Source organism: Lagenorhynchus albirostris, chromosome 11 (genome assembly GCF_949774975.1).
Source record: "Lagenorhynchus albirostris chromosome 11, mLagAlb1.1, whole genome shotgun sequence".
NCBI lineage: Eukaryota > Metazoa > Chordata > Mammalia > Artiodactyla > Delphinidae > Lagenorhynchus > Lagenorhynchus albirostris.
In genome coordinates this window covers 91,290,680-91,314,937 of record NC_083105.1, presented here as the reverse complement: position 1 = coordinate 91,314,937, position 24,258 = coordinate 91,290,680, and the positions used below count along the sequence as shown (strand labels likewise).

The 24,258-nt window shown below is 37.4% G+C and overlaps 1 long non-coding RNA gene and 1 pseudogene across 1 annotated transcript in view; both read left to right on the top strand.

Annotated features, from left to right (window-relative positions):
* The window catches only part of LOC132529808 (uncharacterized), a 28,090-nt gene extending 6,139 nt beyond the window's left edge, over positions 1-21,951 (top strand). The window contains exons 4-6 of the long non-coding RNA XR_009543579.1: positions 206-440; positions 20,099-20,283; positions 21,757-21,951. This is a non-coding gene — a long non-coding RNA (uncharacterized LOC132529808). The remainder of the gene's footprint in view (positions 1-205; positions 441-20,098; positions 20,284-21,756) is intronic.
* Positions 12,579-19,762, top strand: LOC132529210 (large ribosomal subunit protein eL43-like; annotated as a pseudogene).
* Positions 21,952-24,258: the final 2,307 nt, after the last annotated feature.

Here is a 24,258-nt window from a genome sequence, read left to right as displayed (position 1 = left end):
TGAGCAACACTTAGAAATGGTAGAAAACAAAGCAGAAGGAATCTAGATGGGGAAAGCTGTGTGTAAGTTCCCCCATCTCTGCACTGTTAAATGTGAGAAAGCTAGAGTCCTATTTTATTTGAGTGATTGTATTTTGTGGTCGCTTTGTTACTGCAGCTTCGTTAGCACTCTAACTCACAAAAATGCAAAATGCTCTTTTCCATAGCTGCCATTCTAGAATCCATGGACCCACTTATTATCCTCCACTAGGACTGTGATAATCTAAGCAGCTTGGCTTGACCTGTGAGAGCGTCTGTGGCCTACTGAAGAGTGGAGAACATCAAGGATGTGTTAAGGATGCCTGCTCTTGAGTAAATTATGGGCAAAACTTGTCAAGGCTTAAGTCTTCTTTGTAGAGTGGCGCTGTGCCCTCAGAAGTCAGCATCTCACAGATAATCAGAGTAAGCTACCCTTTGTTGGTTGTGCAATTTGTAACTCTGCCTCAAATAAATTCAACAGGAATGTATTTTAGGCTTTGTAAAAGAACAAAAACTGAAGCTGAAACTAGCCTTGGTTAATGAAAATATCTTCTTTTTCTAAAAGCCTCCAGGTCTTCACCAAAAAAACTGTAAACAAATTGAGGATAGAGATTGTTTCATGTTTCTGCTTACACAGAAATTATATTTCTATACATAGTAAAACAGGAAACTCATCACTGGGGCTCAGTTGAGGTTTGTTGACTTAATTGTTCAGAATTCAGAAGTTCAAGAATATTACAGATTTTCTAGTTCCTACGACTAATAATTAGAATGTTTCACTATAATTTACTAATCTAAATATTATTTTCCCATAATTGGGCATTGTTCTATACTGTTTATAGTACAAAAAGAAATGTTTGGGGGATTTTTCCAAATACAAAAGTTTTAAAGGACTGCTAGAGTTATTTGGGCTTAGAGCTGTCCTTCAGCTGGGATTTCCAGAAATATTTGCTAAAATGTTTATCCTGCATTTTAGATCAAGAAAACAGGATTTATTTCTGATCAGTGTTAATGTATTTACATTAAAAGTCTCTGTATAACAACCAGGTCAAGTTTGCTTCTTTGACCAATTAATTTACATGTTATATTAATAAAATTTTTCTCCATCATACTAAGCTTTCAAGGCAAGAAGAGGTTTCTCATTGGTAAGTTGATTTGTTTCCTCTGGGTAAACAGGAGTTGCTCATGTAGCAATTGTTTGTTTCGGGAAGATTCTCTGTTTTTTGCCTTGTGTTGATCCTCATCATAAAAAAACAGCCTTGGGGCTTCCCTGGTGGCGCAGTGGTTGAGAGTCCGCCTGCCGATGCAGGGAACACGGGTTCGTGCCCCGGTCCGGGAGGATCCCGCATGCCGCGGAGCGTCTGGGCCCGTGAGCCTTGGCCGCTGAAGCCTGCGCGTCCGGAGCCTGTGCTCCGCAACGGGAGAGGCCACAGCAGTGAGAGGCCCGCGTACCGCAAAAAAAAAAAAAAAAAAAAACAGTCTTGTATAGGTAATTTTCTGATTTATACTGATATAGACAATGATTAACAGTGTCTAAACACCTCATCTGTTGCTCAGTTTTAAAGAGCCGATTGAATCATTACACATTAAAATATAGTCCTTTGAAGATTTTTGGCCATCCCTTCTAGAAAAAATGGCATCTTTTAAATTGATTGAAAAATAATATCAAAATTCAGTAATGGACTCTAAAAAAATTGAATGACTTAAGAGTTGACTATTTTTTCCCAAATTAAAATTATATATTAAGATCCTGAGTTTTTGAGATCATTCTAAACTTCCCATTTTTTGGAGAGCATTTTAAAACTAAAAACAATTAAGTTTTGAGATCCATTTAATTTTTACTTCTTTGAAGTACCAGCATAAACATCTGCCGTCTGGCATGGAAATTACCTCATATGGCGGGAGGAGAAATGAGATTTATTTAAAAGTTCTTTGTCTTTGATACTTTTTCCTGCTGCATTTTCCACTAGTGTAATTTGAACCTGACTGTATTTAAATAACCATTTATCGCCATAATGGAAGAGCCGACTTAAAAATACATAACTGCTGTCATTCCAGGAGACTGTATTAAGGAAACATAGAATTTGCCATTCTAGATCAGACCATTTGTCTGTCTTGTCTAACACTTGCCTCCGGCAGTGACCGATATTGAGGACATTGGAGAACAGCAGAAATATACAACATGAACACAAACCATTATTTAGGGGAATAATTGTTTTCTCAGTTGGTAATCTTACACTACGGGGTATTAAAATTGAGTCACCCTTACCTGTTTATTTTATTAATATTTTTATCAATCAATAAGCTAACCAGTTTTGTTAAAATTATTTTAGTGAATGATAATTATCTATGGTATTTCTGTATACAAAATTTTCTTATGCAACTAACACTCAGTTTTTTAATGCTGTGATTTTTACATATGAGGAAAATAGGGAGAAATTTGGGCTGTACAGCAAAAAACAAAAAAACAGAAAACCAAACCAAACAAAAAAATCCAAACCTTTAATTTTGGCTTGTAGTTCAAAGTCTAGATAAAAATGTATTTACTACAAAAGTTCAGTTTACAGGTCCAGAAGACAATCTAACGCTATCTAATTTGATACTAAATTTACCATTGATGGTAGCAGAATAATCCTATGCTGAGTGATTAATGGGTGGACCAGAATATAGGCTTACAAATTTGTATCTTCCCTGACAACTCACCAGTGTTGTGGAAAAACTATTACAGAGACAAATTCATCCTTGATACATCTCTGAAGTTATAGGTAGATGCAATGAACAGAATACTTACCAAGTGTAGAGCTCAAATGAACACACACTCACACACACACATGCACACACACACACACACACACATACCTCTCTAATGCTCCAGTCATATCAAATTCCTGGTGTTCCCTAAGCCCATCTCCTCTGTTCATCCGTTCCTTGCCTCTCCCTAAGCAAATATAAAAGACTTTCCTCTGAGATTATATAAATTATGCACATTCTTCTCTAAGACTACTTTAATCCCTCGAGTAATTCTAAGTGCATAAAATCTGTATACTCTGTCAGCCAACTTCTCACCTGGCCCATAAAAGGTACTTATAAAACAGCTTTTCTCTTACCTCCTTGACAACCAAGAAAAAAATTGAGGGTCAAAATGAATCTGTTAATTAGCAATACTGCCCAAACTATGAATACCACTAACAATGTGACCACCTGTTTTGAACTAGATCTTCTCAATATTTAGAAATCAAGAGTTTTAAATAATTTGGGCAAATACCTGCACAACTGATTACTTACCTGAGCTGAAAAACGGTGAGTCTTAGAGGCTGCAGATGGTATCTATCACATGACATTTCCACCCTCCAAGGTGCTGATGTGTTAACTGCTAATTTTGTTTTTTCCGGTACGCGGGCCTCTCACTGTTGTGGCCTCTCCCGCTGCGGAGCACAGGCTCCAGACGCGCAGGCTCAGCGGCCATGGCTCACGGGCCCAGCCGCTCCGCGGCATGTGGGACCCTCCCGGACCGGGGCACGAACCCGTATACCCTGCATCGGCAGGCGGACTCTCAACCACTGCGCCACCAGGGAACCCCCTCAACTGCTAATTTAATAAACTCTTCCTGAAGTGGCTAGTGTCTTTGGAGATATTTTTTTTAATTTGTTTTTATCCTTATTGGGGAATAGTGAAATCCTACATGGCCATGGATAACTAAAAATAACCAAATGGAGATGCTTAGAGGGTTAATGAGTTTTAAAAATGCTCTTTAAGTAGGTAAGCAGTTGAAAATGGTTTATTTCAATTGGCTTTGTACTGAACTGGCAGCAAATGGAGAGGCCAAAAAAAAAAAAAAAAAAAGCCAAAAACAAACTAAAAAAAAACTCATCCCTTCCGAAAATAAGTGATGGAATGTTTACTTTGAGCCAAGCTCCGATGACATCTGGAAATCCTTGAGTCAGTTCCTTAACTCCTTACATTTTGTAGGTTAGTTTTTCCATGAAGGCAAAAAGAACTTCCTTAGCACAAATGTTTCTTCTAGCTGAAATCAATCCCTGCCTTTTACATGAAGCGTGTATAGTCAGAAATAAACCTTGCCGAGATTCCATCCATATTTCTACTAGACAATTTTCAAATCTGTCAGCTAGAATCTTGACTTTAGTATAAGATAAGGCTTATATATCCCTCTAAATCAATGGTTCTCAAAGGGAGCAATCTAGTCTCTGCATCCCTCCCTCCCCAGGACATTTGGCAATGTCTAGAGATGTTTTTATTGTCACTCCCATGGGGTTAGTGCTGACATAAAGTGGGTAGAGGCCTAGGATGCTGCTAAACGTCCTACAATGTACAGGGCATTCCACCCACAAAAAGAATTTTCTGGTCCAAAATATCCATCCTGCTATGGTTAAGAAACCCTGCTCTAAATGGAGGGCATTAGGAACACAGCCAAAGAAAGTTTTGGCATGTCTGACCACACACTCTGGAAGGAGAATTCTATTCACTATACTGTGAATTAAATTAAGCATAAATATATGCAATTATAAAAGTAATACTTTGGGCTTCTCATACTAATTTTTCATATTCCTAAGAACCGATGAGAGCCATTTTGTGGATTTCTAGCTAGCTTCTCAGTTTTCCGGCATCGCTGACATTCCTCCTACAACATTCTCGACTGTGTTCTGTATGTTTTGACTGGTCATGTCCTTGCTTCATGGTCTGTGCTGCTATTTGCTATTAGCAAATCATGAAGAATGCAGTGGCCTCAAGTTAATTGTAAGTAGCAATCTCTGTCGTCTTATTTCTATAGGGAAATAAGGTGCTCAGCAGCTCTGTGTCTAACCTGAGCATTCTGTGCCCTCCCGGACCAGAGTGAGAGATTTGTTCCACAACCTTCCACAGAAAGGATCCCTCCTGAGCAAGTTCCAGTTGGAAAGGCATCCTTCGCGGACTGTTAACTATAAACACCATGACATTCCTTGAGTAACACCAGTAAACATCTTCTCATCCTTCCCACCCTACTTGCGGCAGCTGCTCAAAAACTGTTTTCTGTTTAACCATTGTATGCCCCATAGCAAGAAGGAAAAATGTCATTAAATTGACAGGACATGCAAAAGTGTCTTTGCAGCTCCAGGTGAAGAACTGTAAGGAAGATTTCTAATTTGAGATTTCCTGAGAGGGGAGTTGCATTACCACCTGCCATCCACCCTGTTATTTCTGAACCAATAGAATACATACTTAAAAGAGTTTGCCCTTGTTGGATTTCATTCAAACTTGTTAAGGCTCTTGGCTATCCACACCAAAATGGACTTTCAAAATTACTTGACCCCAAAGCTGAATATATACCTCTGATATATTCTCCAATGATTAAGCTTGAAAACAAGCATTGTCTTAGGCCAGATGACTGGCTTAATTTTCCATTGTCATTGCTTTTCCCCTCACTGACAAATCAGAAACCTCTATCCCCTTTCCTTTCTGTCCCTACCCCACTGCCAGCTTTATTGCTTGACCATTTCTGAAGACACAACAAATGATTATCTTCAGATTATTTTTGAATGAGAGCAATAATAATAATGAGACTAAAATCCAAATTCAGAGAAGACACGTGTTTGATTCAGAAGCCCGTGTGCTTGTGCATGATGTGAAAGGTGTACTGAGAAATTAATCGCATTTTCTCCTTTCATTTTACATGAAAGCTGTCGTTATTGGGATAAGAATAAAATGAATATAAGTATGATAAATGATAAGCGCATATGGTAGTCACTATACTACTTGGAGAGAGCGTGCTAATCAACCCGGGCAGTGGGCTAATGCACCCTGCGAGCAAGCATCTTTAGCAAGATCCTAAATTTGTAACTCAGAGAAGCTTGGCATTTAACTTGAGCTGCTTTGGGCTTAAGGTGAAACAAAGGGTACAATCATGATCCATTTATGGATTACAGTAACAAATGTCTCAGAAGGTGCCTTTGCAAGACCGTGGCAAATGCAAAACCAATGCTATCTCCCTAACAAGGCTTAGCATATACATGAATTGTTCAATGAATGTTAAAGAATGTTCATAAAAATGGGTGAGAGACTCCCACACCTATTTTTTTTTAATGAACAGTGAAAAGGAAGAGTAAGAGAATCAATGAGTTCTGTTTGAAAGCTTTGTCTTTCGTATTAAAGCTGATGAACGTAATTTTAAAAATGCAACTGCTGAAGTTTCTAAGCTATTGGGGATCTGCCATCTTTTAAAACACACTTTTTAAACTTGATTCTTAATTATTCATAGATAAATGAATCCCAGTGCTTTTGATGATCTCAGTATCTCTTACATAACTTCAGTTTTAATGGCAATACCATTTCTGTTTTCCTATTCCAGTTAGCCAAGAAGCTGGAAAAGTAGGAAGTGTATGGTTCTGTGATTCCTACTAAAAAGCATTTTTTATGCTTCTAAGAGGAGTAGAATAGACAGCAATTGAACTAAATAGAAATATGGCTTGCTAGATTGGGTTTATGTTGGTTAAGAATTGATTTTGGAAATAGCAATTCTATTGCTGATTTGGGGGATGAAAAAAATTCTTATTAACATCAGTCACCTTGGCTCTTCCTTCTGGTATTTCAGAGGTGCCTCTGTTGAACTCCCTTACCAGGGGGCTGATGAATTAATTAGTGTTTACCAAGCATCTACTATGTGTCTGATTCCTTGTTAGGTACATAGAGAGCCACAGGTCAAATGGTACAGTAAAACGGAAAACCCATAACCACCTGGAAAACTCTAATTCCTGTCTGACAGTTCAGAAGAGTTGAAGATATTGGAAAAGGGAGGAAAAAATGATCATGGCCAGAAAGACGAAGCAGATACCTCAACTGCCATCTTACAATCTACCACCACATGCCTCCACTCTTGTATCCCTGCTCCAAATCCAGTGAGGACTTGGTAATATACAAGCAGCTGGTGGAGAATAACCAAAAGAGTGGAAAGGGGGTTAACCCCAGGGAATGGAGCTAGAGACTAAGTAGTGGTGTGATGTGGTGAGGGCACAACTAAAAAGACTCCTCACATCTTTAACCATCATAACCTAGTTGACAGACATCAAAGACATTGCAGGATGGGCAGGGAGCCAGCAGTGGTTGTGAGGTAGTTGCCAGCTTTATTTACCATCAACTGAATTGATATTGTGCTCTGTGATTTAAACATATTAACATAAGTGAATAATAATAGTTGTTGTTCTATATATTTCAACTATTCCGTAAATATTCAGAAAGGACAATATATCAACACTGTCTATACAACAACCTTCTCTCAGCAAGCATTTACACTCATTGTCTACTGTATTTCTGGCCCTATGTAGGGACTGAATAAACAGGAATGACTAAGACATGGTCCCTGTCCTCAAAGAAGACAAGTTAATGGTGTACTTTCTTCTGAAATATGCTGATATTGTTACCATACCAGAATCATGGTTATGGTTGGTTAAACACATTGGTTGAATGTAGTCATTTTTTTGGTTGAACCAACAGAAGTTGAGCCTCTTTAGTCAGAGGATAAGTTTTAGATGAGGTGGGACCTGAAGGAAGGATTTAAATACATAAAAGGGAGAAAGGGCATTCCACATGGATGGAAATATGGAAGGGAGAAAGGATCTAGTTTTTAGAAGACAGCATGGCATCTGCCTGACAAGCAGTCAAGGTCATTCACTGAAATCAAGTGGGAGAAAAGGGGATTTCTGCATTGCTTAAAGTATAAATAAAGTCTTTGGAAAGAGATCTGGCCGCGAAACCAGGAGATCTAGATTTAGTTTTGTAATCTTGAGCCAATCAGTCTTAATCTAGCAAGTATTAATTCTCCTATTCATAGAATGAGGGCAAAAACACATATTTGTCTATGCATATATTTGTCTAATGCATATCTTCGTCACAGAAGAGTTTCTAGACTGAATAAGAACATAAAGCAAATTGCTTTAAGCTCTTGGAAGAAAGATGCTTTTCAAATCTAGGGAATTATATTAAGATTTTATATTCATTCACTTTTATATGTGGTTTTTCTAAAAGAGAAAGATTAGTTTGAAGTTTATCCTGCTGTTTTGGTAAAATCGGTAAAAGTATCTTCCTGATTTTTTCTGAGCATAAGGTAAAACTTATTGTCCTCAGCTAAGTAGATTACCAGCTATTTTCTTTGAACACCCAGAGCTCACAAGTAGCATCTGTCTTATCCATATATAACCTAAAAAATAACATGTAAACTTTTAAATTTAAAGATAAGTTAAATGCATGAAACCGTTTTTAGTTCCAAATTTGTTTTTTCCTTTCTGTGCAGTATAAACTGAATCATTCTTAATGTTAATTTTAGCGGCTTCCCAAAAGGTTAATACAAACAAGTGTCTTCCAAGTATATATTTTAGTTGTCTTGTTTTGTTTTGTTGCAAACCTACTAACTTACTTCTCTACTACTCAACTGCATTTGAACAATCATAGACACTTCTTCATTCTTTTCTACAGCTAACTAATGCTCAACTGTCAACTGCCTCTTAAAATCTAAGAAAGATTGGATTCAATCTTTATTTAATGTTTAGTGGAAAGTCCAGTGCAAGAAGGAATGTCCTATTTGAGATTTTTGCCTCTTTCAAAGTAGGTCAGCTTATGAGTCATTTTGGTACCCTGTTCAAGCTGCCCCTCTTCCATCATATTGTCCTAGAGATGGAACTCATTTTGCTTACCTGCTGTCATAGATAAACTTCTCACAAAAGACTTTTTGGTGTTAGCCAAGTTTAGTGGTATTTGGGGAAATGGACAGGATCAGCAACGCAGCATTGTAAACATATAAATTTCATATTAAGTATCCCAGTTCTTTAAAAAATATTCATTTGTAAGGGTTTTCTGAAAATCAGTCTTTAGCCTTCTGTGTTTTTGGGGTTTACTTCTCCTCTTATTCTCTTAAAAGCGCAACATTAAAAAAAATTAAAACAAATCTTCTCATTTTTATAAAGCAGAACTGAATTCCCAGTCCAGTTAGATACTACAAATAGAAGAAACTTACAAAGAAACACCTAAAAATCTGATTTCTAAGTAGTCACAAAACCTTTTTATAAGATTGTTTTGTTTTTCCTGACAGGGAAGCACATAATAAACCAACAATAGAAAAACAAATAGCCAAGAGAAAAAAAGAGAATGCAATCTAGAAAATCAATAAATAGAACAGTGGTGGCAATAATAAACTCTACTCACCCAACAAATATCTATTTTGAGGATCTACTATACATTAGGTATCTTATTTTACTCTGGAAACAAGGTGATTAAGATGATGCTCTAGTCTCCATGAACCCCCAGTCAGCCATAGAGATTGAAAAAGCAATCATGTAATGGCAGCAAGTTTAAATTCATGGAAGCTTAATTTCAAAAATAAGAGCCAATCAGGCTCCCTGACTTCAGACTATACAACAAAGCTACAGTAATCAAAACAGTATGGTACTTTGGGATTGACATGTACACACTGCTATATTTAAAATGATTAACTAACAAGGACATAATGTACAGCACAGGAAACTCTGCTCAATATTATGTAACAACCTAAATGGGAAAAGAATTTGAAAAAGAATAGATACAGCTATATGTATAACTGAATCACTTTGCTGTACAACTGAAACTAATATAACATTGTTAATCAACTATACTCCAATATAAAACAAAAAGTTAAAAAAAGAAAACCAGTATGGTACTGGCACAAAAACAGATGCAGAGATCAATGGAACAGAATAGAGAGCCCAGAAATAAACCCATGCACATATGGTCCATTAAGCTATGACAGAAGAGGCAAAATATAAAATGGGGAAAAGACAGTGTCCTCAATAAGCGGTGCTGGGAAAACTGGACAGCTACATGTAAAAGAATGAAATTAGAACATTTTCTCACTTTATATATAAAAAGAGACTAAAAATGGATTAAAGACCTAAATCAAAGACCAAAAACTATAAAACTCTTAAAAGAAAACATAGGCAGAACATTCTGTGACTTAAGTCTTAGCAGTATTTTTTTGAATCTGTCTCCTCAGGCAAAGAAAACAAAAGCAAAAATAATCAAATGGGCCCTAATTAAACTTGAAAATGTTTGCACATTAAAAGAGACCATTGACAAAATGAAAAGACAGCCTTCTGAATGGGAGAAAATATTTGCAAATGGTATGTCCAAAAAGGGGTTAATACCCAAAATACATAAACGGCTCATACAACTCAGTTTCAAAAAACAAACAGCTTGATTTAAAAACAGGCAGAAGACCTGAATAAAAATCTTGCAAAAGAAGACATATAGATGGCCAACAGGCTCATGAAAAGATGCTCAACATTGCTAATCATCAGAGAAATTCAAATCAAAACAACAATGAGATATCACCTCACACCTGTCAGAATGACCTTGGACTATTATTGTAACAAAATAATAAGCATAAAATATAAAATGCAACTAATGTAGCAAAAGTCATGTATTTTGAGGAAAATGTGTAGTCCCAAATACTTACATTAGTAAAGACAAAAACCTAAAAATTATTGTGCAAAGTATTCAACTCAAGAAATTAGAAAAACTAGGTCTTCCCTGGTGGCGCAGTGGTTGAGAGTCCGCCTGCTGATGCAGAGGACGCGGGTTCATGCCCCGGTCCGGGAGGATCCCACGTGCCGTGGAGCGGCTGGGCCCGTGAGCCATGGCCGCTGAGCCTGCGCGTCCGGAGCCTGTGCTCTGCAACGGGAGCGGTCACAACAGTGAGAGGCCCAAAAAAGAAATTAGAAAAAGTATCATCAAACTAAATCCAAAGAAAGTAGAAGAAAAGGAATAATGAAGTAAGAGCAAACATCTCCCTCTCATTCCCTTCTTTCTCTTTTGCTTCCTCCACACCAGTCACACAAGGATTCTGATGAACCTCAAAAACACCGAACATTGCTCTCACACCAGGAGCATGCTGACACTTCCACATACAATGCTTTTCTGAGAGAAACATGGTTCATTTCCTGCTCTTCTTCAGGTCTTTCCCCAATGTGATCTTCTCTATGAGGCCTTTCTCGACTCCCTTTTACAAAATTACACCTCTATTCTCATTCTTCTTAACTCCTCTACTCTGATATATTTTTCTCCATTGAATATATCCCATTTAACACAGAATATACCTTACATGTTTGTGTCATTTACATTAGAATGGCATATTTGATCACATGAGGGATTTTTTTTCTTTTAAGAAGATGTTGGGGGTAGGAGTTTATTAATTAATTAATTTATTTTTGGCTGTGTTGGGTCTTCGTTTCTGTGTGAGGGCTTTCTCTAGTTGTGGCGAGTGGGGGCCACTCTTCATCGCGGTGCGCAGGCCTCTCACTGTCGCGGCCTCTCTTGTTGCCGAGCACAGGCTCCAGACATGCAGGCTCAGTAGTTGTGGTTCACAGGCCTAGTTGCTCCGCGGCATGTGGGATCCTCCCAGACCAGGGCTCGAACCCGTGTCCCTTGCATTAGCAGGCAGATTCTCAACCACTGCGCCACCAGGGAAGCCCGTACATGAGGGATTTTTAAACTATTTTTTCCCAGTACCTAGAAGAATGCTTAGCCAATAGTTGGAACTCAGTCAACATTTGTTAGGTAAATGAAATCAGTGAATGTAAAAACAAGCTACAGTCATAGAAAAACAAAGTTAAAAATCTGCTTCTTTGAAAAACATAAAATAAATAATTGGCAAATTCATTTTCTTAAAAGGAGAAATTTTAAAAGTAATGTGAAGGGTTTCCCTGGTGGTGCAGTGGTTGAGAGTCTGCCTGCCGATGCAGGGGATACGGGTTCGTGCCCCGGTCCGGGAGGATCCCACATGCCGCGGAGTGGCTGGGCCCGTGGACCATGGCTGCTGAGCCTGCGCGTCTGGAGCCTGTGCTCCGCAGCGGGAGAGGCCACAGCAATGAGAGGGCCGCGTACCGAAAAAAAAAAAAAAAAAGTAATGTGAATAGTATGAAAATTTTGTCCTAAGAAATTTGATAAACTCAATGAAATAAATTCCTTTAAAAAAAGCTATTTAGAAAAAGTGATTTAAGAAAAAACAGAAAACCTAAGAGGTAAGGGTCAACTTGTCCAAGACTCATTTCCTACGGCCTGGCTTTCCCAGAAAAGGAGTCTGGTCTCAAGGAAAATTCCATGAAAACTGATCAGAGCCTTGTGCTTAATATAATCAGTTCTGGAAGAATGCTGACAGAGTAGATCGGGATGCTGGTTCATCATATCATGTAGCTGAATCACAAGTTTTGGGATTCCGACCAGGGAAAAAGTTGGTGCTCCCCAATCTTTAAAAGCTAAGGTGGTCATAAAGTACAGGGCACAAAGGTTCCGCTTGATCACACTGCTGTAATTTCAGGGCTTGAATGCCAGCTCTTGATCACATCTCTTCCAGACCATGAATGTTGAAGAAGCTACCATATCTTTTTGCTGTTATAGACTCTTCTGTGCTTTCACCAAGGAGGCTGGTTCTTCCCTAATCATGCAACTTAAAAACTTCGAAGCCTAGGGACCGGGGTTTCTCGTATGGATATTTGATGTATAGCCTTGCAAGATCCTGTATACTGCTCCAGACTACATAGAACAATGGTGGAAACTCAGGTTAGCTACTGTGAAGTCTTCCCAGGAAAATCTGTTCCAGAAGACCAGTTGTGTGTGAGGTCTGGATATTCACCTTCAGTTGAGCATGTAAACCAGAACAGGTTTTTCAATAAAAGAAATCAGATTTTTTTTTTACAAAAAAGCAATAAACCCAGATAATTTTATAGTTGAATTCTACCAAATATTCAAGGAACAAATAATTTCAGTCTTGCATATACTCTTCCAGAGAAGAGAAAAGGAGGAGAGACTTTCCAACTAGCTTTTATCAGATTAGCATATTTTGATATCAAAACTAGATGAAAACAATACAGTCAATGATGGCCTATCTCAGTGAAGCACAGAGATGCAATGGGTAATTATAGATATGATGAAGGGGCTAAAGAGGAGACAGGAAGAAAAGAGTAAGTGTATTAACATCATCTTAATATAGCAGGGACACCACTGGAGTCATACCATCTATAATTGCTGGAACAAGTACTAGAGGTTTAAATATACTATTTACAGTTACAATGGGAATGATGGAAGCATTTAACTAATAATTTTTAAATTGCCTGGAGAATGGGCTAAAGAGAAATGAAAGAATGTGACTTACATTCCCACCTTCAGTACCAGGAAGTTGAAAATATATTTTATTGCTAATGAATTAAGAAATGAGAGATTGAACAATTTATTTAGCAATATCACAGTAACCAACAGAATTTAAAAGAATGAGGGGAGTGGCTCTAAGAGAGTATGAAGTTGAACATCTCCTGTAATGTGAGCTTTAACCAAAATCTCTTTACAATTATTTGTATGTTTTGCTTTTAATTGCTATGTTGGTGGTTCAAGCCCAGTTAGGGGCATAGTTATTTTGAAAGACAACATACTGCAGCAGAAAAAGGAGATCTGACTTACGGTCTTCCTTTCATAACCAACCAGATGTTTAGTATTTGACATATCACCTGATCCCAATTACCTTATGTGCAAAATGGAACTGAAAATACATCACAGCTTGTTGACTGGGAGCTGGAAGTAAATGATCACAGTACTTAATAATCCTAAGTACTGTAATTAATTGTTTTAAGTTAGCCCACAAGCAGATGGCTGAGACATAGAAGAACGTTATGGTAGAATGAGAACAGATCTGGAAGACAAGACCTGTATTCTTGTTCTGATTCTACTGCTAGTTTCTTTGGCGATTCTCAGTAGTCACTTGTCCTTTCCATGTCTCGTTTTGCCTTTCATTGTCCATTTTTCTCTCTTCAATAATGAGGAGGTAGGAGAACATGCCCCTTATCTCCTGTTAGTTGGAAGAGGCATTGCTTCTAAACTGGAAAATTTAAGTATTTTACATTTTGCTTTTCAGATGCAACTGTAGGTTGGGCTACTTCCATCACAAATCATATCACCAAATTTAACATTTCTTTTAGATGGAATTATATCTAGTCATATTCTGCCTAATGAATGTGTCTCTTTGGTCCTTGCACACCTGTATTTTGTACAGATTCTTTCATGAAATAAATGATCAGTAACTTTTTCTTCTTGACAATGACCTTTTTCTGGTCTTTAATATTTTGAAAGCCACAGTGTTTCAATAGTCATTTTCCAAAAGGCACTCATTAGTTTATGAGGCCAAGTTTGAGTTTAGAATATCAAGGTAGTACCAACTATCCTTTATCTATATCAATGGAATTTTGTGTTGTTTGATTGGTCTAATTCTCTCATTCTTATTATTTAAAGTATGTAGTATACAAATTACATTTGATAATATGTATTAAAAGTATAAATACCAATGTTGCTGTGATTTTAAATGTCATCCTTCAGTGCTCCTATGAAAAAATTCAACGATCGGTAGGATGCTGGATTCATATTAGATTTCTCACCTAATATTTATAGTATTTGCTTTCTTTTTTAAATTAAAAAATTATTTATTTTTTAATTGAAGTATAGTTGATTTACAATGTTGTGTTAATTTCTGCTGTACAGCAAAGTGATTCTGTTTTATATATATACCTATATATATTCTTTTTTATAGTCTATAATATTTGGTTTCTTATTAGGCAAATAAATAGGTAATCAATTTTTTAAAACTTGCTCCTGAATAGTCATTCTGTGAGTGTCTGACATTACTCAGGGTAGTTAATGTCACCATGTTTTCCTGCATCTGGGGAGTACTGTCACAGTGCTCGATTATTTCACCTAACAGGCTCTTGGAAGGATGGACCCTGATGTGGCAGCTTGTAGCTATACATTAGTATGGGTTGTGTTAGAGCCAATTGCTGTCTGACCTCTCCTCCCAGTAGAGGCAGTGTAGTGCCATCTGTACATCTTTTAGTCACATTAAATCATGTCATTTAAAGAGCCTCTGAATGTGAACGAATTTACCTTATGCTTAGGAGAGAAATCAGTCGAACTGTTGAACTACAAGTCTGTGTTCATCTGCATCACCAATTTTCATACTGTTTGAATTCTTTCTTCTCTGGACTGGTAATAACACCGTCAGAGACTGTTTAAAATTTGCTACTGTCATAATTAGAACATTACTAAGGATTAAAAAATTGCCATTAAGGTAATTTAAACTCTATATTTACGTGTAGGTCCCAGGGCTATAGCGTCAAGACTGTCTTTCCAAACTAGATATGGACGTTTGCAGGCATCATCCTGCCAAGGAGCTGCCATGCCAAAGCATACGCACATGAAGGGCTGAGGAATTTTATGGACACGAATTCCTCTAAAAGAAAGAGGATTCCATGCTATCCTCTTTCTTTTAGAGTGATTTGTGTAGTGAGGTGGATGGACCCAGAGTCTGTCATACAGAGTGAAGTAAGTCAGAAAGAGAAAAACAAGTACCGTATGCTAACACATATATATGGAATCTAAAAAAAAAAAAAAAAAGGTCATGAAGAACCTAGGGGTAAGACGGGAATAAAGACACAGACCTACTAGAGAATGGACTTGAGGATATGGGGAGGGGGAAGGGTAAGCTGTGACAAAGTGAGAGAGGGGCATGGACATATATACACTACCAAACGTAAAATAGATAGCTAGTGGGAAGCAGCCGCATAGCACAGGGAGATCAGCTCGGTGCTTTGTGACCACCTAGAGGGGTGGGATAGGGAGGGTGGGAGGGAGGGAGGGAGACGCAAGAGGGAAGAGATACAGGGATATATGTATATGTATAACTGATTGATTTTGTTATAAAGCAGAAACTAACACACCATTGTAAAGCAATTATACTCCAATAAAGATGTTAAAAAAAAATAAATAAATAAATAGGATTGAAATGACCAAGCCTATTGAAGGAACTTCTTCTGGACACATGGCCATGCACATGGCCTAGACCTGCACAATCACAATTCACCCTAGGCTCAGTCATCTTTTTCCCCCCAGAAATAGGCATGTGAATAAGCTAAGACCAAACAGAGCCTTCCCCAGAACTTTCCTTACAGAGAATTGGGTAAGACTGTCTCTTTGTGATGAATTTGCTTATCTTGTATACCATGATTACGGGTGTGCTAGAGACCACTGAATGCTCACACAGAGTGAATCTGACTAATAATTGGAGAGTTAGAGCTCTCGTTACAGTATTTAAGTTCCTCCCTTTGGGCCACCCAGACCTGAAGCAGCAATAGGACTCCGACCACTGGACTTAAAAATCACATGAGCTTTTTTTGTTTTTTATTTACTTGTTCAAGTCAGTGACCCCAGGAGCAGCAGCATTAACTTCATCTGAGAACTTGTTAGAAATGCTCATTTCTGCATCAGAACATTTGGGGATAGGTCCAAAAGTTTAACAGGCCCTCCAGGTAACTCTGATAGAGTAAAGGTTGTGAAACTGGTTTAAAATGTGTTTTTAACTCCATTTTTTAAAAAATTGAAGCATAGTTGACTTACAATCTTGTGTTGGTTTAAATTATTTTGAATTTAGCTTCTGGCCATCTTCAGTTGGTGAAGTCCTGATATAGCAATGACAAATAAGAAATTTTATAAAATGGATTAGAAGAATTTTGGTTTAAAAACTCTTCTCACTTGGCCATGGCAGAGACCAAAGTTTTGAATAGGGATATTGTCAGGAAATTCCTAGAACCTCTTGTCTCAGGTTAGCTTTGTACCCACTTAGCCTCAAGTAGTCACAGGCCATTTGAAGACAAACATTGAAGAATCTGTTCCATCTCGAACTTCAGATCATGAGAATTTTCAAACTTTGGGGGATACAGACAGGAGTCGTCTCTGAAACTTTATGTCAGCTTGAGCACATTCTATTTAAGCTAAAAGAACTGCTTAATTTTAGCTTCAATATCTAGGTTTAGAAGGGAACCTTTATAGATTGTCTCAAGGGGGGATTTAGTTCCTCGATCTAAATATCTCTGCCTTTGATCCAAATCATTCCAATTCACTTTAACATAAGAGGGTGCCTGTTGTTTTCAACTGGCTTAGTGCTGGATACTGTGTCATCAATATAGAAATATAGTCAGAAATCTCTTGTGAGTTAATGGTATCATAGCAGTATGCTCTCTGATTAACAATAAAGAATATAAAAATGCATGCTTTTAAGAAATATTGTATTACTCACAAAAAAAGAAGCTTGTCCTTTACACGCTTATGAATGCAGAATATGTCATGTGGAAAGCACAGGATTTCCTTTATTGTTATTTTTTAATATTAGATGTCTCTGCAATGCATGTTGATGGTCTGGTAGATTCAATTTTCATGATACCTTCTTTTGAGAGGATATCTGATTTGAAGCATAATATCTACAAAAATAATATCTCACTGTGCACTTTGTATTCAAACAAGTTTAAACAAGACTAACAGCAATTACTTACTAATTTTAAGAGCTGGACTATGAAAACAGGAAGAGGCTAATCTATAAAATTCTTTGCAAGGAAATGGACAAAATTGGAAAAATATTTAATTAATGTTTAATTGTAATTAGAGGTTATATTATATGATATCACCTTTACAGGTTATGCATCTCTACCGCTCAGAGACCTTACAGGGGAGGTGGCCTTGATGGCTATTAATATAAGCCAGTTTCCCATTAGAAGCATTTACTAGTATATTACATAGAGTCTCCTTTTCCAGACATCCAAGTATGCTTTAAAATTCCATTGGCACATGTCAATATTTTAAAAAAACCTGTGTCTAGAATTTACAGTGTAGTTGAAAATTATCGTCAAACAGAAGCCAGATTGCCTTTGGTCCTTATTTACTGGCTTCTAATTCACTAAAATAGAATTCATTTGTTCCATAGGCAAGTCATAACAATTCTTACTTTGTCTATATTTATATGACCTTTTTGACCAGGGAAACAAAACAACAACAACAACAAACAAGCATTAACTTTGAGATAAAACAAACATTTGTTAAAATTCTGGTTGTACCAAATACTTACTAGCTGTATGGTGTTGGGAAATATACTTTTCTAAGGCTTTGTTTCCTTAATGTATAAAGATGATGACCACTCTTTCTCAGGTAGATTGCCTATCTCTGCTTTGCTCAGTTCTTCTTCTAGGGTTTTACCTTGTTCCTTCATCTGGAACACATTCCTCTGCTGCCTCATTTTGTCTAAGTTGCTATTGGTATTTTTTTTTAAACAGGAAGAATTTAAAATTTTTATTTATTTATTGTTTTTACAACATGGATTTTATTTTTTTTAATTTTTATTGGAATATTGTTGATTTACAATTTTGTGTTAATTTCAGCTGTACAGCAAAGTGAATCAGTTATACATATACATATATCCACTCTTTTTTAGATTCTTTTCCCATATAGGTCATTACAGAGTATTGAGAACAGTTCCCTGTGCTATGCAGTAGATCCTTATTAGTTATCTATTTTGTATATAGTAGTGTGAATATGTCAATCCCAATGTCCCAATTTATGCCTCCCTCCCTTCCCCCTTGGTAACCATAAGTTTGTTTTCTACATCTGTGACTCTATTTCTGTTTTGTAAATAAGTTCATTTGTACCATTTTTTTAGAGAACATGAATAAGTGATATTTGTCTTTCTCTGTCTGACTTACTTCACTCAGTATGACAATCTCTAGGTCCATCCATGTTGCTGCAAATGGCATTAGTTCATTCTTTGCTACTGGTATTTTTATGTATGTAGTAGGTTAGTTACATGTCTCGAACTTGGAGAAGTGCCCTCTGTGTCCCTGCAGTGCACTTCCCTCTCATCACCCAAGCTTTACATTCCAGAGATTTCCCCTAGGAGGGCTGCGTGAGTCCTTCTGTTGTGGCAGACTGACTATGTGGGCAGTCTGGTAAGCTGATTGGCCCCTGGTCGGGTTGGTTGCCAGGTGTCTTCATATTTGTCAGAATGGCTATCATCAAAAAGGGCTTCCCTGGTGGCGCAGTGGTTGAGAGTCCGCCTGCCAATGCAGGGGACACAGGTTCGTGCCCCGGTCCGGGAAGATCCCACATGCCGCAGAGCGGCTGGGCCCATGAGCCGTGGCCGCTGAGCCTGCGCGTCCGGAGCCTGTGCTCCACAGCGGGAGAGGCCGCAACAGTGAGAGGCCAGCGTACAGCGAAAAAAAAAAAAAAAAATACAAAACAAAAAAAAAAACTATGTTGAATAAAAGTAGCGAGAGTCATCATCCTTGTCTTGTCCCCGATCTTAGAGGAAATGCTTTCAGCTTTTCACTATTAAGTATGATGTTAGCTGTAGGTTTGTCATATATGACCTTTATTATGTTGAGGTAGGTTCCCTCTATGCCCACTTTCTCGAGAGTTTTTATCATAAATGATGTTGAATTTTGTCAAAAGCGCTTTTTCTGTATCTATTGAGATGATCATATAGTTTTTATTCGTTAAAATAACAACATCAACAACAACACTGATAAAACCTCAGAGATCTCTGATCTTGGACCTAATTTACGGCTACAAGGCTAAATGCACCAAGAAGGTTGCAATTGTCCGTAAATACAGGACCTGTTGTGGTGTCTCCCTCAGGAAAATGGTGAAGAAAATTGAAATGAGCCAGCACACCAAGTACGCTTGCTCCTTCTGTCACAAAGCCAAGAGGGAGAGCTAGCTGTGGGCGTCTGGCACTGTGGTTCTTGCATGAAAATGGTAGCCGGTGGTACTGACCCTACAATACCACTTCTGCAGTCACAGAAAAGTCCATCCTCAGAAGACAGAAGGAATGGAAAGATCAGAAGCTCCACCATGGGAAACACTGCTAGCCTGTAATAAGTGGATTCATTTATGTAACCCCCCCCCAATAAGTATCCTCAGAGATTTCTAAAGTTTAGTGACTGCTAAAAGAGAAAGAAATAGATTATAGAAAGGAACTAACCTGGGAGCTGTTATCTAAGAATAACCTTTGTTTTCTTAGAAGAAAAAAAAAATCCATCTTATGCCAGGAAGGAAAAGGTGAGATCCAAGGAATCTGCATTCCTTGAAAGATTTCTGAGTGATTCTGAATTAAATGGTTGGCACTTTAGAAAGTTGCTCTAAAGGGCTAGTCTTGAAATCAGAGCCCATCATTCACAGGCTTTTTCCTTTCTGCCCCAAAATAGGAAACAGAAGCTGATAGTCACCAAGAGAAACAGAAAACTCATAGAGCAAATAATAGTTCTTTTTGAACCAGCGAAGTGAGGCAGTGTTAACAAGCATCAAAAAACAAAAACTAAGACCAAACCCAGGAAAGCAACAGCAACAAGTGGAAAAGAAACAAAAAGCAAGTAATAAGGACACTTTAAAGGTATGGTCTGAAATCAAGAGAGAAGGATGGAATTAAGACCACAGCACCTTCACACTGTATATATGGTAAAGTGAAAAGGAAAAGCAAAGTTTGGAAATGATGTTTGGTATCAAAGTTTGGTAACAAATTCAGAAAGTAGTTAGAAAATGTTTGATTGGATGATGAAATAAAACATGAAATGAGATTAAAATAAATTGAAATGTATTAATACAAGTAATTGAAAATCCAGTTTTATCCAGTAACTGGTAAGCCAGGTAGCTCATACACAAACAGAAAAAGAAACAAGCCAAAATCTGTACAGTCTAGAAACCGAACTGCCCATCTCTATTTCAGATAGTGTGTTACACTATTTATGAACATTAAAGCAGCACTTTTAGAATCTGAAACCAATGTTTGACTTAAAAAGGAGACTCAGGGCTTCCCTGGTGGCGCAGTGGTTGAGAGTCCACCTGCCGATGCAGGGGACATGGGTTCGTGCCCTGGTCCAGGAAGATCCCACATGCCGCAGAGCGGCTAGGCCCATAAGCCATGGCCGCTGAGCCAGCATGTCCGGAGCCTGTGCTCCGCAACGAGAGAGGCCACGACAGTGAGAGGCCCACATAACGCAAAAAAAAAAAAAAAAAAAAGAGAGACTCAGGTGATGAAAATAAGGACGTGGATTGTATTAAGATCTAAAGGGTCATCAGAAAAAAAGTTCACAGTTGCAGTGAAAATACATCTAAAAATATTTTAAAGTATTCTCTTAAAATTTATATTTACTGAGAGCCTTTTGGATACTTTGCAAAAAAGTAATTCAGTTACTTCTTAATGTGATTTTTTAGGAACTTTCAGTTTTTGATATATTGTCTCTCCCATTTAAGTGTTTTCTTCAAATTGGGTACAGTAACAACAGCATTTTCATGTGTTTTTATTATGCTAATGAAAAACTTACTTATTTAACTTGGCGTCTAAATACCTAAAAATGATTTACTTTGAATCGTTAGTCTCCATTTAATCAAGCAGGATGAAGTGAGGGGTATTGGTTGCCATATCTTTTCCCTATAAAAGAATATTTAATCTTGAAGGCGACACTTATCTTGCTCTGAGATAACTATGAGGGTATCAGATCCAGAACATTCTACCAGGACTGGGTGAAGGGCTTCCATTGCACTTGTGGGTGTTCTGTCCCCATTTGTTTCTCTATTTTTTTTGTCGAAGTATGGCTCCTGTTCTCACTTCAATCTGATGGAGGACAAAAAAAAGTTTCTCTGGCTTTGCCGTCCACCTGCCTCCCATTTCAGTGGTGCATTAGCTATATCTGCACAGAGCAGAAACAGGGAACCCAGTTAGAGTCGGTGTCTCAGCCCCAATCCTGAAACTGATGACGCCTTTTTTTTTTTTTCCCTACACTATTTGATTCACATTCTTACAAAGTTAAAGGCAAGCTTGCTTCAGTTTTATCTTGTTTTCGTTTTCTCCACCTCCGTTTCTCAGGTCCGGATGTACTGAAGATTATGCGTGGAGATCTGACACCCATCTTTCCTCGGTTATGGAATCCCAGCAGATTAAACTATGAACACAATAGCGCTACATTCTTTTTAAGGCTACTGGAGAAACACTCCCTCCCCCCCTCCCCGCCCTCTTAGTTCAGTTGTACGAGTGTTTGAAATAAATCAGTTAAGTTTAAAAGGGTTTTTTTTTTTTAAATAATAAAGGTATGAATAGATGTAAAAAGGGTTTGATTGTCATTTTGGATCTTTACAAAGGAGATTCTGAAAATCTCAAGGAGGCTAGAATTCTAGGGGATAATTTCAGAAGTGAGTTTGGACTTTATTCTTAAATAATTCATAATTAAAAAAAAATACCGTTGCTGGAAAAGTTGTTTCCAAATCGAGTTCACTCTCCTTCTATCTTAAAACTACACTTGCAGCTTAATCCTGTAGCAGTGCTTTTGTTTCAAAACAAAATTCAAAGTTGTGCCATTAAAATAATGTGCTGAAAATTAAGCAAAATGTAACCACTATAGTTGGAAAATATAAAATATTTGGTTGAGATGACTCAGAGGCAACAATAAACTAGAAAAGAAGAGGTTTTTCATGGTAACAAGTGCTGTTCTCAGCCTTACTGTATATGCGAAGATTAATATTTCCTTCCTTTTTTCCTTCTCTGCCTCATCTTCCTCTTTCTCCCCCTCTTGCTATTATTGTAATGATCAAACCTGGAGTCCCTGAAGCAGAGAATATCTTTATTTTGCTCTCCATTTTGTTGCCCTAGAATGTAAGTTAGACTTCTTGAAGAAGTTTGTTTGTTGCCCACCTACCTTAGTAAATGCACGATGAGTATTTGTTGAAAGAATGAATGATTGAATGGATGAATCAATTAGATGTCATACCCCCTGATAACAGCTCATGGTCTTCCAACCAACATACATTCTCTTTTATTTTTTTCCCTTAGATTATAATTAAAAGTTGATGTCATAGTCAGGTTCAGCTTTTGTGCATATAAAGGTTCTCTGATTTTGAAAGCCACCAACCAAAACCATTCTTGGGCTTTTTGATAGAACAAGAGACATGTCTATGTAATAATGATAAAACTAGAGAGAATAACCACTGCAGTTATTTGGAATTAGATGAGGAACCCCTAATTTTTGCTTGAATGAGGTTTTATTTTTCAGTTTATGTGGCTGCTTTATAGAAACAGCCAAAACCAAAATGCTTTTCCCTACATACCTCCAGAAAAGGAGATCCTGCGACTGTCTTATTTGGAAATGTTTCTTTGTCAAATGTCCTCCTTCCATAGAACTTAAATTCCCTGAAAATATAGCCTATGCTCTGGTGCAATGCCAGGAAAAAGACATTACAACTGAATAACCATATATCTTTAATGTTCAAATTGACTCACTCATCAAGATTAATCTAACATTTTTTCATGATACTTATTTACCACTCTGAAAAGTATGTTTATAACTCCTTCTGGCCTTCCTCCCTGAGCTTGGTAAATCATCCTAATTTTAAAAGATCGAGGAAAATTTGGGTTAATGATTCTATATCCATGTTGTAAATTTTTTCTCCTTTAACTACATAGTGCCTATCTTCTTGCTGACTTCATCAGTTTAACGACACATTTCAACCAATTTCAATGTTTTAAATTTGAATTTATTAAAAAAATTTAACTTGCCTTACACTTAAGGTTTCTTCCATATTACAAGGTCTCATTTCAAAACGGAAAAATACCCTCTTTGTATGCCAGTCATCCCTGCCCTTTGACGGTAGTGTTTTTTCCTCTAGATTTCTAAAGTTGTTATTGCAGAGATTTGAGGCAAAATTAGTTCAGAGTAGTTGTTACCAGAGCAGAGACCTATCTGCTTTGAAGGCCTTTGTCCAGAACAATGTTTACACATAGTAGGCACTCAAAAAGTATATGTGACTGATGGTGAAAACTACCACTAACTCTTCATATGGCTATTATAAGAGCAAAGTTTATATGGAGAAAAATCAGTATATTTATCTTCTTTTTTTTTCTTTTAAATAAAAGCATAGTTAAACAGAAATCCATTATATATTTTCTTTTAACCTGAACCTCACTGTGACATGTAAATTGACTTGTTTATGTTAATAGCAGCCATTTAGGAGTAAATTCCCAAAGTACTGCATGATAATTAGATTGGGCATAATTCACACACTGTCTGTTACTTTGAAAATGGGCTCCTTCAAAAAGGTATCAGCTAGAATAGAGCGTGTACCTCCAAACTGTCTCTAAAAGGATTCTCATTACATAAAACCACACACACAGTGTGAAAAAGATAATGTCGGCACTTAATGCAGAAAAATAATGCAACATGTTCCTTTTTGGTTCATTTACTACCATATGCTACTTGAGTAATGAAAACCTATTTGGTATAGAGACAGACGTGGATATACTTGAAAATCCTAGGCCATAATGAAGCCTTATATTTGTTATTTTGGAAATGACTACTAAGTGTTCAATTATGAAACA